Source organism: Tachypleus tridentatus, chromosome 13 (assembly GCF_004210375.1).
Source record: "Tachypleus tridentatus isolate NWPU-2018 chromosome 13, ASM421037v1, whole genome shotgun sequence".
Lineage (NCBI taxonomy): Eukaryota > Metazoa > Arthropoda > Merostomata > Xiphosura > Limulidae > Tachypleus > Tachypleus tridentatus.
In genome coordinates this window covers 219,398,600-219,417,154 of record NC_134837.1, presented here as the reverse complement: position 1 = coordinate 219,417,154, position 18,555 = coordinate 219,398,600, and the positions used below count along the sequence as shown (strand labels likewise).

Genomic DNA, 18,555 nt, shown 5'->3' with positions numbered 1-18,555 from the left:
TAGTTTAGTTTATTCATGAAGATCCATTATAATTAGTATAAAGATATTTTCATGTAAGAAACATATTTGAAGGACTGCAGTGCATGCTGGTAAAATTAGGATATATTAGCACTTTAGATACTTATTTGTTTATCTGTAATCCTTATTTCACTGATATCCGGTAAAACTAATATTAATAGGTCTTTATGTAAGAACAGTTTTCAACTATTGCAGTGTGTGTTGGTAGCATTAAGCTATTTGAAGCACTTTAAAAGTTATGATAAGTTTTCATGTAACTGTTTAACAAAGACCCAGTAGTTTTTAGCTTAAAGGTCTTACAGAAAGGGGACACTAAACATTACACTCTATGTTGGCCATGTTTATTGTCCCTTTTGGCACGTGTGCAGTAAACTCGCAAGCTAAGGGTGCAGAACACTTGCTAGAGGTACGTAATAGTTCCTAGCATCGTCAGACACTGTCTGTATATCATCTGTCACCCAATCAAAAACTAGAGCATTTCGTTACGGGTGTTGTATATGTAGCAACAGTGATTTCATGGCTCGTTGCGCGAAGTCTTTATTATTGTGTATCAGAGTCAGTCTGGGTATGGTGCACCGTTAGGACAAGGAGAAGAAACATTCACCTAACTAATGTAACAGAATCTCGTGTTTATGCTTTGTTAAACAAACAAATTTAGTAATCATTGTGATATGTAGCCTTTCAGAACAATCAAACATTTATTTCTCAGGCAAAACGTCTACTTGGAGAGCAGAAAAAAATATTCATTGTAAGTTTTACATAATAAAAGCAAAATGCGTGGTAAGAGGTGGAAGTGTTTCTGCTTTACACAACGTACAAGTTATGTGTTTCTTCACTGGCGAGAAAGAGATTATTCACGAATGGAAAATAAACCTTATTTAGTTTAACCCATACAGTTTAATCACAATTCTTGCTTTTAAAATAAGTTGGCTTTATATTGTTTCTGAATTTACTTTCTGACACTTGCGCCCCCTAGTGGCTCAGCAATAAGTCTCTAGGCTTATGACGTTAAAAATAGCATTTCGATGCATATGATAAGCACACTACAAACAGCCTCTTATGTAGCTTTGTACTCAACGACAAACAAACACAATCTGGCGGCACTTACTTTTTATTAAGAAATCTATTTATTTATTCCTCTTAACTCTTTTAGTTCTCAAGTATTGTTGTAACAACTTCTTCGGTTGAACAGCTTCCTTTAAATTATTTACTGTAAGTAATTTGAAGTCTAGCCCATGTTAACGATAACATATCAGCTTTTTTTTTACTTAACGTTAACTACAAGCTACTGTCACTTGTACACGGTTCAAATGTTCTACACTTTGAACAGAAATTTACTTCCTAATGGTACTAGTACTACTATGACTAACATACAGATAAACTTACTTGTAAATTGTAAAATTTCACAACTAATAGATCGAATAATTGAATATATGCAATAATTATCACTGATATGAACATTTCACTAACTTCTCAGTGAGTGAAAAAACTAAAAACTCAATGTTTCATTATTCCTCTTATTTAACACGTATCCTTGTTTCTAGATATTTTACGTGATTTTTCGAGCATTACACCATCATTACGACTTGCAACTCTTTCCAGCAAACAAACAAATTACAAAATTGAAAATTAGCTTTGGTTTGAATTTCACAAAAATCTACACGAGGGCTATCTACACTAGCCGTCCCTAATTTAGTAGTGTAAGACTAGAGAGAAAGCAGCTAGTCATCATCACCCACCGCCAACTCTTGGGCTACTCTTTTACCAACGAATAATGGTATTGACTGTGACATTATAACACCCCCACGTCTGAAAAGGCGAGCATGTATAGTGTCGAGCCCCATTCACTAAGTCATTTTGGTGGTTTTCTTTTCCAAGGTCCATGACATATAGATGGAGTGGCCTCTTGTCCCTAGTTATCAATGGCTGTCGTTTCATAGAAGAAATTATTCTGAGATAGATGGTCCAGTAAATCCAGTGGTGGCTCCATTTGTGATACCTCGCTAGGAGGACTGAAACCATGTATTCTTCAGCATGATGACTTTCTGCTTCCAAATTCTTCTCTGGAGTTGTCCATTTAGTTGTTGTCTCACTGAGGTATTTCCAAAGACAAATCCTAGTAGATGTTATTTTACATGAGATGCCTATCTCTCTGCATTCAACAGTCCACATCATCAATTGTTTTCAGTACAATGCATAGTCCTTTCGAATACCTCTTGAAATTTAAAGTTTGTCCCTTCTTGCGACGAGAATTGTTCAGCTGTACTATAGTACTTCAAGTGACTCTAGTTTTAGCAGCATTGACACCATAGCAAATTTTTGTTTAATTCAAGCCGATTTAAGTCTTTTCTGAGTAAATTAATCCATAAAAGTTTTATTCTCCACATCTACAATGACTCTTTTGACCACTAATTTCCCAGGACATCCCGGAATGTGTAGTTTCATTACAACGTAGTCACTAAATAAATATTTATTGCTAATTTGACCTAGTATGAATATTTCACTTCTTAGTGGAACAACTACTGTCTGCCCAATTGTCATTGGATGTTCAGCTTCTGGTGTTATAAATTATATATAGTACATAGGTGTTTCCTGATTATAGATTGTGAAGGTATTTGAAGATTGCTTAGCCTCATATCCATGTTTTGCATCATATCAGTTCACAGTATAAAGTAGTTCTCCATGTCAATTACCCACATGATGCATATAGAAGCTTCCTACAGTATGAGCAACTTCCAACTTTCCTTTTAATGTAAATTTACGTCCACCTGCTGGAGCCTATTTAGTATTCTAAATTGAAGTCCCCCTTATAAATCCAGTTAATTCCTGATTTTACTAAGCCTTTTAGCTCTTCTTGTTTCTTTAGCCTCGTTGTGCTCAAAGACGTGTCGCTAAGGTATTGTCTCCTTGGAATTGTAACAGCTCTTGAATCCTTACAACTTCGACTGTAATGACCATGTTGTCTACAATTACAACAGCTCCCTTCTTCTAGATTCCTCAGGAGGGCATTCTTATTTCATACTGGCTATTTATACACAACTGTTTGAATTATTTTCTATCAAAGTACACCTGAAACACCTATTTTCTCATGACTTATTTCCTCCATTCTGCGCAACTAGCTGTATGATTATTGTTTCGGTTCTTCTAAACTATCAGTTGGAGGAGCTAACATTTCAGTACTACAAGATTTGATAGTTCCATTGCGAACTAGAGAACTTTTCTTGAAGATGCGCATCTGTGTTACCTAAAGCCATTTCTCATATCATTGTCTGTTATGGCGTCTATAGACTGATCACATGCCAAAAAAATCCACTATATCATAAAGACCATCCAGATAAGATGGCTGGAAAACATTTTAAAGCTTCCATAAGTTTGGTTATATTTTTTCCTCCTTCATATCGTGTTCTGGATTTTTACTCTTGAAACTTCTTTCTTTTGCGTCATTCAAACTTGTTGAATAAGGCAGCTACCGAAGGTTAACAACTGTTACAGTTCTAAGCTGAAAGGTTACATAGTTATTGTTAAAACTGGTCCTTCTAACTGTTCAGAAAAATGAATAGCTGTTCACTATTCCATTTGCTCCCTATGAAATTATTTTGAACTGAGCCTAATATCCCTCCCATTATACCTTTCTATCATAGTCTGTTTATTTCTCAGGTAGGTGACACTGTTGAATTTGTTATTAAAATGGCTGGATTGATATAGAAGAGTCCTTCTGTAACGGATGACCCAGCAGTAATGGTAATAAGAAGTGTGGTCAAAATATTTAATAGGAAATTGAAATTCTTGGGACAATGCAGAAAGAGGTGTGGCTTATTTCTGTTTTGCAGTTGCTCATTTTTTCCAAATGTTTTATTCTGTCATTTATTTTGATTTTACTTCTTAAATGTTGTTATTACGTCCTTCCTGTGATGTCCTACATTTCTACAAACATATTTCATCTCCAGTAGCTTTATGGATCTTGTCATCAATCAGATTTATTTCTGTTTTTAACTCTTGTTTAAGATGTCTTGTTCTTCTATATTCTACTTCGTCGTTATTCATTTTTTTACTCATTCTTCGTTCCTTTTAATTTTGTTGTTTTTCTTCTTCTTGAACTTTTTTGAAGTTTCATAATTTCTAGCAAAGCTTGGATCTCACTTCTAGATAGGTTGCCATGTTGAAACTGAGCAACTAACATCTTGTTTTGCCAATGTAATCCCACCTCTGACACCAGTGATATAATGGGCTCTCTTAAATTAATAATTCAGAGTCTAATCCATAAAACAATAACAAATCATTTTATCTCTCCCTTAACACTTACAATAGGCTACTATTACTTATATACAATTGAAGGTCTTAGTTCACAAATAATGTTTTCATTTTCAATATAAATTTACACGATAAACGGTACTAATTCTACTGTGACTAACGTACAAATAAACTTGCTTGTAAGTTGTACACTTTCACAGCTAATCGATCTAGCAACTTAGCATACGCAATAACTAACACTGAACACTTCACTAATTTGTTAATCACTGTAATACAGTCTAAAAATAATAAAAAATAATGGTAAATTAGAAGGTAGGCACGTGAATAAATCATAATCTCAGAGGAAATCGATCTAGAAATAACTAAACTATTAAAAAACACAAAAATATTTAAGCAGGGAGAGCTTAGGACTCAAAATGGATCCGAAACGCTCTTCGAGATAAAGTCCGACACGTCTTTTCGAAATAATGAACAACAGCAGGCGTCCACAGAAAATTCAGCTCGGCACATTTTAATTTTTGCTTAAATTGCTTGATTATAGACTCCCTCCAGTAACTCAGCAATAATATTCTGGACCTATAATGCTATAAAATCATAGTTCGGTACCTGCGGTGGCCCCAGTGCACGTAGCCCATTCAGAAGTTTAAACACAAACAAACAAAAATCGATTTTAGGATGCGATCCAGATGTATATAGTTGATGCTTTCTTGTGACTATCAGGTTACACTATTGAAAGTATTACATTACACCTTGACTCCACAACATACTTGATCATATACTCAAAACGTGACAACACAAACTTACTTAATTAAAAGAATCCACCTATAGGCAGGTTTGGTAACTGACCTTAACCGACATGAACACAGAGTCAAACCACACATTTTGTTTATTATTATAATAAAACGACTAGAACCTTAAGTCGGACGTGAGATGAAGTGATATAGTAAATATCTAGTTCATGAACAAAATATAAGACAGGTTTTGAACTTTTTCATGCGATGTTATTCAGTTTCGTTCTCAGTTTACTAATTAATGTATGTATTTGCACGTCTGTGGTGTGTACCTATATACACTTATTATTTTAGATATGTTCATGTATAGGTTTATGTGTGTAACGAAAATTTTGGAATCAAGGCTAGCGCTACTGGGAGCTAGGCCCCTAAAATAATGTTGGTTCCCATGGTAATGATGCACACTGATCTTATTCTAAAATTATTTTAAATTTGGCCCTATTATATGTCTCACAGCTCTTCCCCATTTAAGACGGTCTACTTGGATTCATATTTTAAGGGTGTTTTTATCGTTGTTTTTTCCAGTTTCAACTTATTGATTTTCTATTTTTGTTTCATATTCAACTGTGCCTACTTACCATTATATGTTTTGAGAGTCTGCATACTGCCAGTTATTGTCTTAATGTAATTTTTGTTTTCTGTTTCTTTCATGAGGCATAAAGTACCTGTTAAATTTCCAGATGGTCGCCTCTCCTATATATAATATCTCATTATGTAGCCTTGTGTTCAACTTCAAACAAACAAGTAGATGGCTACTAGCTGTGTGTGGTGTTAATCCTTGTATTCAAAGGTGTTACATTGAAGATTGCCTGAACAGTGTTTTTCATGTAGTACATATTAATATTCACGATTTGCACAGAACGTGTTCCAACAACAAATGTTTCTTCAATTAGCTTCAATAATTTCACAGCATGCTACGCTCTCAGCACCATGTGGTTGTATTTCGTTAACAACGAACTTATATTCTTCGACAAAGCGTATTTTATTCAGTTCATATTAAACTCGAATTAACAAGATACTCTTACTCGATCAGTGCCGTGAAATGGTATCCCAGGTACTCTCATAATAGATTTAAAATGTGGTACAGAAGTCATAACTAGAAACTTAAAGTAATTAAAACTGATTACAGCTTCTTTTTTTAAAAATCATGGAAGCTCTTATGTGTGTGTTCTTTCTGTGTATGTCGATTGTTGAGACGATATCAGTAGATTTCTTTTTGCCCTCAAGTTTTTGTACATTTTATGGTAAATCAAAGTCGTTGCATCAATAACGCTGTATCAATAGAGCTTTTACCAATCTCTACAAGTACTCTAGCAGTCGTCTGTACACGGAAAAACATAATCTCACTTATAGCAGTGTTCTCTCGACAATTATAAGAAGTGGTTTCTTAACCGTCGTAATTCTTTATTATGATAAAGGGTTTCTCGACCATAACAATGTTCTATTAATTAATAGAAAATGGTTTTTCGGTTGCAGTAATGATGTATTATGATAAACGGCTTTTTGGGCGTAGTAATGCAATATTTAATCATGCTCTATTAATGAGAAAAAGTTTTTCAACCATAGTAGTGCTTTATTATGATAAAGAGTTTCTCAACCGTGGCAATACTGTTTTCTTGCGTGCGTTTTTTATGACGTGAATTATGACTATCTCTATTCGACATTGGAAAACAGGTAACCGTTACTAGTGGTGAACATGTTTTATTTTTTGTGTTTATTTGTTATTTATTGTGAGATTGCTTAGAAGGATTCATCTAACGAACCTTTTCTATGACGTAGTATTTTGTATAAGAAAAATTTATTATTTATAAGGCTGTGAACATGATAAAAGTACAATTGGCGAATAATTCTGTTAATAGGTCGTTTGCGGTACGCTGCTAGAGGTATCATATTTGATGTACTGCGTGACAGGAAGGGTATAACATTATCACAATATGATAACAGTGAACGACTTGGTAACTTACTGTAACGAATGCAGTTCAGATGGACTGGCGTTTCTTTTCCTACATACAACCGTGAGCACTTTGTATATATGATGAAGATCACGAAATAATAAAGGAAATATCTACATTCTCAACATTAGAAATATGAAGCCTAACCTATCATTCAGTTTTCCTCGTACTTTTCATTCAGTTATACCGGTCTCGAGGAATTCTACTGATGAGAAAGACACGTATTTATTTTATCAGTTTAATTTTGATATTCTGCTGAGCACCTCTGAAGAAGAAATTGGTAGTATAAGTGCCACCCATTCTGCATGTCCTATATAACTACAGGGTGTTCAGAAAGTCACTGTGCAGTTTTGTAATCACATTTTATTTAGTCTATTTCAAGCCAGCAACTGGTAGCGGTGTTTAGAAACAAAATAAGAAGGATCCAGGCCTGTATTGATGCCAACGGGGGTCACTTTCAATATTGTTTATAAATGTCATTCATATTTACCTCCTGTATTCTATATTGAAACATGTCTGTTAATAAATATATAAGTGCACAGTGACTTTCCGAACACCCTGTATATGTTCATCATGATCAGTATTGTTTGTTTTGAATTTCACACAAAATTACACGAAGGCTATCTGCGCTAGCCGTCCATAATTTAGCAGTATAAGACTAGAGGGAAGGCAGCTAGTCGTCACCACCCATCGTCAACTCTTGTACTACTCTTTTACCAACGAATAGTGGGATTGACTCTCACTATATAACACCCCCACTGCTGAAAGGGCGAACATGTTTGGTGAAATGGGGATTCGAACACGAGACCCTCAGATAACGAGTCAAGCGCCCTAACCACCTGGCCATGCCGGGGCTTATAGTCAGTAAATGAAAACTAAAAACATCATAGTTGTATTTTTGTTAGTAGAAATTTAGTAGGATTGGCCGAAACATGAAATCTAATTATGTTTCATTCCTCTGTATTCCAGTAATATTCTTTTCCGTAGAGTAACAAAAAATATTTTTTATATTACATATAAAATTACAAGTTCCCTTTAACCTATCCTACGAATAAACGTTTAAAGCATATTTCACGAACTTATAAGCGTGTGAAATAACATACGGGAAAAGCAGATTAAAAACGGAGTATTGTAGAAAATATCTTAATTTTGCTTCCAAACAATTAAATATATCTGAATTTTGGAACTTCGGATTCTTCGAGAATATGACAGATTTATCACTTAAAATTATTGGTACTTAGAAAGATTAGCGAAACATCCTAAATATGTTGAGAATAACATAATTAGACCGTAAACAATCCGTTAAATAGAAAAAAGAAATACTTAAGGAAAGCCAGTACATCTTTTACAGTATCGAAAAAGTCTTCCTTTCGTGCCTCTAGACGGCGCCACCAGACAATAAAACAAATATTTTCTTACACTTATTCACCAACGATTGTTCTTTTTCGCTCCTAACAAACAAACATATTTATATGATTTGGTCTTAAACTTACTCTACCACACAAAAAGGTGCACATGATCGTATAAATTTCATTAAAATGTAAGTAGAATGTACATTAAATAATATGAAGAGAAAAGGAAAATTGTTAAAGTCAAAATATTACTGTTAACCCCGTAATAACAAACATTTTTTATAGATATTACAGTAACAACCATTTCGTTTATTTCACTTCTGAGATAATATTACTCTGTGCATAAATAAATCATTTCTAGTGATGTAACCTAACACATATTGTTTCAGAATTAGTTTTATGTAATTAGCTTCCACAGCCTAATTAAAAACGTTTTATTGGCCATTTTGGGTTTGTAGCCTAACGACAACTTATCAACATGGTGTAAAACGTATGTATTTAACTCTGAAGTAACTGATGAAGCAATGCATACCATTCTACTATTCAGCACCACTCAGCCCTATTAAGCTGTCTCGAAAGTTTTTGTTATTCTTTGGTTAGAAGACTGCTGTTTATACATTTGGTTAGAAGACTGCTGTTTATACATTCGCAGACCGGAAATGACTTAGGTTATCTATCAGTGTGATATGTAACGATCATTAAGGGATTTTAAATAAACCAGAGACAGTTGAAAGGCGCACAAAAAATAATCTTACAACAACTGTCGCATATGAAACATAATTGTTTTTTGTATCTTTAATGAATCATTATGTTTTTAATAAAACATATACTTGTTATATATTTTGAAATGAAACATATAACCGTTATGTTTTTGACGAAACACGTAATCGTTATATATTTTTAAATGAAACATATAACCGTTATGTTTTTGATGAAACATGTAATCATTATATATTTTTCCATGAAACATATAACCGTTATGTTTTTGATGAAACATGTAATCGTTATATATTTTTTCCATGAAACATATAACCGTTATGTTTTTGATGAAACATGTAATCATTATATATTTTTCCATGAAACATATAACCGTTATGTTTTTGATGAAACATGTAATCATTATATATTTTTCCATGAAACATATAACCGTTATGTTTTTGATGAAACATGTAATCATTATATATTTTTCCATGAAACATATAACCGTTATGTTTTTGATGAAACATGTAATCGTTATATATTTTTAAATGAAACATATAACTGTTATGTTTTTAATTAAACATCTAATCTTTATGTGTTTTGAGGTCAAACGTGAATCGTTATATGTTATGTTTATGAAGGCTCTATTGCGTTTCTTATGTTTAATGAGTACCGATTGGGATGACGTTAGAATGTAAACCACTTGATATCCGTGCGCACCTGAGTAGCTGGTTTTATTTATAGTCAGTTTGTTAACAAAAAAAGATTAATTTAAAAACAATAACGACATAGAATCTTACATTTAATTGTTACATAGTTTTGGTTACAGGATATAATGAGATACTCGGATATTGTCTGAGATTCGCACAGTTTGTTGAACAAATACAAATACATTCGTTTTAATTTGTGATACAATCTCCAGGGTGTTTTAAACCTTCATTTTTCACTACTACTATCGTCTTTACTTCCGAAAACAAATCATCTACTCTCCACAAGCGCAGTTATTTATAATAGATTAAACGTAATTACTGACTTCATGTTAAAACAAAGTCTATACTGCCGTATCGCATGCCTTTGTTAACTGTTTAATTTTTATGTCAGTGAAAACACCTGTTATTAGTTGAAGTCAAGGGCTGCGAAATGCAACTATGAAACAGTTTACAGAAAGAGCAAATTTTTAAAACCGTTAGACTTACTACATTGGACGGCCCGGCATGGCCAGGTGGGTTAAGGAGTTCGACTAGTAATCTGAGGGTCATGGATTCGTATTCCCGTAGCACCAAACATGCTCGCTCTTTCAGCCATGGGGGCGTTAAAATGTTACAGTTAATTCCTTTATTCGTTGGTAAAAGAGTTGGCAGTGGGTGGTGGTGACTAGCTGTCTTCCTTCTAGTCTTAGTGTTAACTTAGGGACGCCTAGTACAGATAGCCTTCGAGTAGCTTTGCACGAAATTCAAAAACAAACAAACAACAATACATCGAAACGACGCCTGCAGCTGCTTGTTACTATGGTCATGCACCAATAGATAATGCATGAACTAACGAATATCTCGTACGTACGTAATGCAGTTTCAAATGATAATAAGTTTTCTAATAATTTTGATATTTTTGGTTGAAGAATAAATGCACAAAGTAAGATAATTTGCGGCTAGGAAAAGCTATCGCAGATTCGTAATTCATAAATACGAATGTCGCTATATCTTAATCACTAAACTATTTGAAATAGTTCATAGGATCGTGCCAACACACATATATACATTTCGTATGCCATAAAGATTATTATATCATCATAAAGCGTGAGGACAATAAGATAGCAGAATAGACTAAGTTGTATACGCCATGCCTAATTCAAAAAGAAAATGTTTGAAATACAATCGAAACATGTGAAAAGGGTTCGTTAAATGGCTTATAGAGGCGCTAGTTACATGGACTATTAAGTTAGCTTACTTTCATTTATTGGAAAAAAACTTTAATTGAATCATTGGATAGTTTAGATACTATAATTTGCACGAAGAATTTCGAAACAAGCAAGAAGTGACGGCTTGGTGCTAATCAAAATATATGACATGTGTTTGAAGATATTATCCTTTATTTTGAGCACGTGGGATACATATGAAAAGCTATGTAATTGTAAGGTCCTAGGAACAGTTATTTTTGTATAGAAAAAATGCATAGAGTTTTAAAAGAGTCTGCATTTGCAGATCTTAATATTTAATTATATTTCGATTAATAATTTAAACATTCATTCGCATCATTTTGTTGGTTTGTATTCTATTCACTTAAGATCTACAAAGAATTAAACGGTATCCTGCTCTTTTGACCTCGAATTCAATAACTGACTCATTTCCGGATAACTTTCGCGTGCAAAACTTGACTTTTTCACGACTTTTCGCGTGTGTTTTCTTCTATACAGCCCTTTCCTTGTAAAACCAACCTTTGCACAACGCTTTCCTTGTAAGTTAAACCTTTGCACGATCTTTTCCTTGTATTTTACGTTTCTTTTTTGTAGAAAAGCACGGAGATACACGATGGGCTATCTGTGCTGTGCCTACTACAGGTATCGAAACTATCGTTCAGTGTTATAAGTCTTTATAATTTTTCTTCTCTCCATGGAAACCCTGACTTCTGAGCGTCCTTTCCTTCTAAATTCCAATTACTACATTACCTTTCCTTTAAAAACTCCATCTTTTGCATACTGTTATCGTATGTAAGTACATATGCAAACCTGTGATGTAAATTATAAAACTTTCAACTGTAATTTCTAAGTAATTAAAAATGAGAAATTATTATGTTTGAAAATAATAACTAAGATAATCGGGAGAGGAAGCGTGTATTAGTTATTGAATTATTGTGTGTCATGTTACAATACAAACAATAATAAAATTAACAATAACTTTATTACAAGTAATGACCAATGTACACAATTTTTACAAACTTACAAAAAATAAAAAGTCAGTACTAACTCGTATGCTTTAAGAATAGCTGCTTTAACATCGTAATAATTCGTACAGTCTTCTAGCAAAAGAGGCATAAGTTTCTTTGCTTTACCAGTTAAAACACTGTAATAATAATGACCATTTTTTGATTGGACATTCTATGGTTTAGGCAACTTTCTCAAAATGTTGGAAGTATTTATTAACTTCATTTTCGTGAATGGTGGTACTTTAACATATCGATTAACTTCAAAGTTGTCATTTAACCGTGGTCAATCGGGGTTGAATTTAAATTCTATTTCTATCAGCCTGATTTGGGCCCGAGATGCCCAAGTGTGTTAAGGCGTTCGGCTCGTAATCCGAGGGTCGCGGGTTCGAATCCCTCTCACATCAAATATGCTCGCCCTTTCAGCTGTGGGGGCGTTATAATGTGACGGTCAATTCCACTATTCGTTTGTAAAATAGTAGCCCAAGAGTTGACAGTAGGTGGTGATAACTAGCAGCATTCTCTCTCGTCTTACACTGTTAAATTAGGGACGGCTAGCGCAGATAGCTCTCAAATAGCTTTGCGCGAAATTCAAAACAAACAAAACAAATAGCCTCATTTCTTTTGTGGCTTCAACGCGAGTTTTTTCGGCCGTAAGACATTTATCTTCCCCTTTAGTTTCGATACGAGCTGTTATTTCTCGGTTTCGTACGAGCTTGTTAAAGCTCGATTTTTTAAAAAAATAGTTTTATCTGTATTTCTAGCTCACCTTTATCACTCAACTCTGGTTGGCTATAATATTCCCCTGATGCTTCCTGATAACAAATCGTCATCGACTAATATTCGAATATGTTTTTTAGTTCTTTTTTCTCATTGATTTCCTAACCTCCAGTTCTAAAACTTTGACAATTTTGAGCAATTCACTTTTGTTATATTAATCTAGTTGTTCAAGGAAGGGTGATTCAAGAAAACCCTGATAAACATACGTGATCAAATCATTTTGGCAGTGATAAATATAAATTGAATTATTTGTATTTTAATTTAAACCAAATTTATTTTTCTATGATTCAGATCTCGGACACAAGCCCCCATTTTGTTATTTTACGTATTACAATTCCAAATGGCCCAAAAATTGGTTAAATGATAATTCAAATTTAGAAGTTAAATAAATGTCGATATCCATACAGTTTATGATATTGAACAAGATTGATATACACAGTTTTTTTTAATACAAATATGTTTTAATATGCAAACAATAACAGAATTAACAATAACGATTATTACAAATAATGATCTATGTACAAAAGTTTTACAAACTTACAAACAACATGGAGTCTTCTTCCCGGTCTGAAACTACCTTAGTATCTTATTAAAGGTTCGCAATAAACAAATTAATATTGACTTGATGTGCGCTAGCCGTGCCCAATTAAGCAGCGTAAGACTAGAAGGAAGGCAGTTAGTCATCACCACCCACCGCCAACTTTTGAGCTACTCTTTTACCGACGAATAGTGAAATTGGCCTTAACTTAAAAATGCCCCTCTGGCTGAAAGGGCGAGCATACTTGGTGCGATATGGATTCGAACTCGCCACTCTCAGATTACGAGTCGAGTGTCCTAACCACCTAGCCATGCCGGACCAATGGTGTAGAAGTAGCTAGCTCTGTGTTCTTCGCTGATTACATATTAAGTTTTCAACCGCTGAAGCTATATAATGTTTTCATAAAAGTACTAACTAAAGTCCGATATGAATCCGCTGAAGTTAAATGGTTTGCAAAGTTCGTTCCTGGTCAAGTTCCTAATTAATAAGCGTTACTCATGGCTATAACTTCTGAAGTTAATAGTATATCAATTATAGCAAACAATTAATATATACTGTCTCTTATCGCGTCACGTTGTTTATATCTGTAAACGTGAGGATAGTTTCTACAAATTTCAGCCTGCACAACAATACTAACAAAAATCTAGTATTTACGTACACACGTAATTGTTGAGTCTTACAGTTGAGAATCTTGTACAACTTTAGTGAATAAAAGGGAATTGTGCAATACAGATTTAATAGCACAAGTTACATGCATTTCTCAATATTAATTTAACTTAAACAAGTATCGATATTAAAATAGATATAAAATAGTAAATCCGTCACAAACTATTATACTTTTTGTCCTTTATGTCGTCTAAAGTACTAAAAAACTTGTAATATCACTAACAACAGCGCGTACTTTCTATTTAATATTCCTGGATGCGAGATGCGGAACCTGTTCTTTTTTTTCTTCTAAAAATGGTTCCCCTCGGTGGGCTGAGCAGATAGCCTTTGTGGCTTTGCTAAAAGAAAAACACACATTCTAAAAATGGAAACCGTAAAGTCAGTTTGAAAACCATCTAGGTTGGCTTGATGTTCAACAAACATAGAGAATTATATTATTTAACTTCAATCCTGTTACCCTCAATAACGCCCGGCATGGCCAGGTGGTTAAGGCACTCGACTCGTAATGTGAAGGTCGCGGATTCGAATCCCCCTCACACCAAATATGCTTGCCCTTTCAACCATGGGTGCGTTATAATGTTACGGTCAATCCCACTATTCATTGGTAAAAGAGTAGCCTAAGAGTTGACAGTAGGTGGCGATAACTATCAGTATTCTCTTAAATCTTCCACTGCTAAATTAGGGACGGCTAGTGCAGATAACCATCGTGTAGCTTTGCGCAAAATTCAAAACAAAACAAACCAATCCTTAATAATATTTAAATTGTTATATTCCAATATTCAGAATTATTCTCACCTTCATACACACTTAGGCCTGGCTCTTAATCTGAGGGTCGCGAGTTGGAATCCCCCTCATATGAAACATGCTCGCCCTTTCAGCCGTAGGGTCGTTATTATGTATCGATCAATCCCATTATTCGTTGGTAAAAGAGTAGTACAAGAGTTGGCGATAGGTGGTGATGACTAGCTACCTTTCTTCTAGTCTTACACTGCTAAATTAGGGATGGCTGGCACAAATAGCCCTCGTGTAGCTTTGCGCGAAATTGAAAAACAAACAAACACACCAATATATACTAAGAGGGACCTGGCACCTTTATTACTTCTAGGAATTAAGCAGTGAGTAGCTTTATGTCCTAAAGACTGAACCACGTTAAGGTAGGTTGATGAGTCTTTCGTCAGTTTCTACTTAGTGATGAGGTACAGTAACGAACATTAATTAGACAAAGAAAACATGACTTTTTTCGCTCTTCAAAATAGCTTGATCTCATTTATTTCTTTTTTTTTAGTTGTATAATCCTTTTGTAACGATCAACATACAAAAGTGGCCATCTCTTTGGTTTAATCAAATGATGGCAACTTCGTGTTTGCACTGAAGCGAAACGTAATCACTCTGTTGAAATGGCACTACCTCTTCATAATGTGAAATAAAAGGTTAAAGAACAGTCACAGCTATAAAAAAGAAAAAGAAAAGAACGTTTTTGGTAAGCGGAAAATTCCCTAGGGCCAGTTTTAAGACCGGAAGCACGAGCGCTGAGAAGTTTTTAACGGAATGCTATCTTTTCTTAGTTTGCATTCATTTGTATGAGTCATATAGAACGCTTAAATGACGTCACCTTTTCTGTTTCGGAGGCAGCAGCAGTCATTGTTTTTATCCTGAGGAAATCAAAATCAGGCAATGGAGAAAGCTCAACGACACGTCTTCTGAGTGGCGACTTGCCAATTAAAACGTGTTATATTCAATACGCGTGTTTTTTGTTTTATTTTTTTCAGGATAATAAGGTATACTATTTTACTTTGGAAACACCACTTTTTTTAAATATTGTACTTAATTTAAACGGAGTAAGAAGTAAAAGTGAGTCAATATCAGTTCACCCCTTAGATACAAACATAAGATAACCCACAACACTGCGTGTGACACAACTTGTGCTCTACTTGAGAACTTGTTCTGCAGTAAAACACACTAATTAAACACGCTGTAAATCGGTTTATCACTCGATTGTGTACGTTATATAGGTAATAAAGTTTTCTCTATCCACAGGTCTAATATTAGGGTGATATTCAGATTTCCCGAACTTCTTCGATACCATATATTTATACAATGTGCTTCTTCCGTCAGTGGTGTCTACTTAACACATTGTTGTGATGTTTATTCGTTGACAAGATTTTAAAAAAATATTTGGTGAAAATTTAACACCATATCAATAGTAGTTTAGTTCCTCTTTTAATGCCTTTACAGACCTGACACTTCTACAGTGTCCTAAATTGTAAACCTGTGTTACAAATAAGTTTCACACCTTTTTAAGAGTAACCGATTAACGTAAACTCAATACGATTCCACAAGGTAACTCAACAAATGCGGTAACACAATTCCAAATACTTCACAAAACACACACCGACTGAGTCAACTCGAAACAGTGCTACAGTATTCTTAAAGTTGCCTCTCTTTAGTCACTATTCACCACTAGCTTCTAATCGACTGGCCTACTAGTATTTTATAATTAAGCCTTGTCTCTGGTTCGTTATATCATCAACAACCCGAAACTCTTCAAAGCAAATAAACAAGTTATGATGTTAAAAATGATATCTCGAAACGTCATGTGTTACATAAAAGTATACACACTTTTTTATAATTATTTTGTTACATGTTGCATTATAAGGCTCTGAAAACATTTCTGTACAATATCTAACAACGATATTACTCTATTTAATCTTATTTATCAAATATACCTAAAAATAAATGTATATATATATATATCCTTATAAAGTACTTGGAACAGCAAAATTGTTTCTGTCACATAGTATGTGTTGTAACTTTTTTATCTTTCGGTCATTTTATTTTACTTAAGTTTCCACTTCCATAACTTTGTTTAGATAGATAGGTCTTGCTATATTTTCATGCTTACTGTGGTATGACAAACATGACCAGCAAGATAAATGACCATGGAAACTTGAAGTTCACGTGGTACGTATTACATGCCATTGAAAACGAATATATGAAAGAAAAGGTGAACGAGCTAAGAAAAAGTGAATAAAGTTTCTTAAACTTTATAACACCAGCCTTTAAATTCATGGATTTCATGTAGTAAAACCAACCTACTGAACTGGGCAGTCTTTACAAGAAACCTGAGAACGAGGGCGTGTGTAAGATGTTCTGATTGGTGTAAAAGTACCACCAGGGAGAGATTAGGGTTCGGTGGCCTTGTGCATGCATCATGTAATCAGTTAGTGAAACTTAAAAAGTTTGAGTTCGTTAATTGAGTACGTTGTTATAGCGAGTACTAAGTTTTTCTGAGATGGTACAAAATCGTGAAGTAGAAGGAACTACATTTGATTCTGCTATTTCTTGGAGATAAACAGTGAAAAGTATAACAAGCGTAGTTACGCCGGGTCCAGAAGCTTAAGTATACATACTGGTATGACCTTGGAAATGTATTGGTGTCGGTCAGTGGAGTTCATTCAGCAAGTTTTTTTTTTCTCATCGGGTTGTAAACGTTGTATGCTGTTTTAACTGTTAGTTACAAAGATTTTAATCGTTTGGCATAGCTAAAGGTATGTATATTCAGTTTATGGTTTATCTTGAATTAACCTAAAACAGTTAGATGGTAGACAAAAACGAATAAACATTTTTATTACACAGTTCTTCATCAAGTTCATGTGTTACTTTACTAATGAACGTGCAGACATAAAGAGGTAAAATAGTATTAGTGATGTGTGTATCGCTTCCTAATTACTGGGATGAGTTTGTTTAACAAACCAGCTCCTTGCGTATTAAAGCTAAGCCTAACACTTTACAAATTGGCATTAAAAAAAAAACCTTACATTATTCATGTTTGAGCTTTCGCTAGTTTCGGGAAATTTAATACGTAATTTATTGTTCTAAAATAACATAAATGTGTGGCATAACTAAAGCATCATCATTTTCATCGGCTTTCATTTTGGATTTTACTTTTTAAAGAAAGTAAATGCTATTGATGTGTTGTTTAAATTTTAGTTTCTCGCACTAGTGCAACTTGTTTCGGAATTTCTCACAAAACTACAAAAGGGCTATTTGCACATAGCCGTCTGCAATTTTGAACTGATAGACTAGACTCACTAGAATCAAAGCAGATACACAACAACAACACAAAATATTTGTGAAACGTATCGGCAGTCCGAAAGTGCAGAGCGTCTTTTCGCTTAACGGATCGCAAATCATGAAAACTGTTCGGGAACGCTAAACTGCCTGCTTCAGATTTTGTACTGATGTTCACAGTTTTTATATGTTAGTTTACCAAATAACGACAGTTTCATTTGGTGACTGAATACTTTGTCGACTCAAAATTCGTTAGAACTATAAAGATTCAGATAATACTGTAATTTCCATACAGACGATATACGTTGTTCAAATCTCTTACCCAAACGTTTCACAGCTTTCTACCTTAACGAAAGATTATTTTTAGAACAAAGAACTTTCGAATGGCTTTTTGATTGGTTAAATTATAGACTAAATGTTTCCAGAGTTTGCATATTGAATTTTAAAACGCAAGAATGTGCCTTACATAAATTATCCTTTTTATGAAGATAAAGTACAAGTAATGTTCTACCAGCAGA

The 18,555-nt window shown here is 34.1% G+C and overlaps 2 protein-coding genes across 7 annotated transcripts in view; one reads left to right on the top strand and one right to left on the bottom strand.

The window, feature by feature from the left end:
* Positions 1–18,555, top strand: part of LOC143239615 (puratrophin-1-like) — a 148,250-nt gene that overhangs the window by 27,403 nt on the left and 102,292 nt on the right. The window contains exon 1 of one of the 3 annotated variants that reach the window (XM_076480892.1): positions 17,186–17,514. The exons of the other annotated variants lie outside the window; for them this stretch is intronic. The gene's annotated coding sequence lies outside the window, so the exon portion shown is untranslated. Of the gene's footprint in view, positions 1–17,185; positions 17,515–18,555 lie in introns of those variants that run through there. 3 annotated transcript variants of the gene reach the window in all.
* LOC143239617 (uncharacterized) overlaps positions 1–18,555 on the bottom strand; it is a 138,957-nt gene that overhangs the window by 107,810 nt on the left and 12,592 nt on the right. The gene's annotated exons all lie outside the window — the stretch shown is intronic.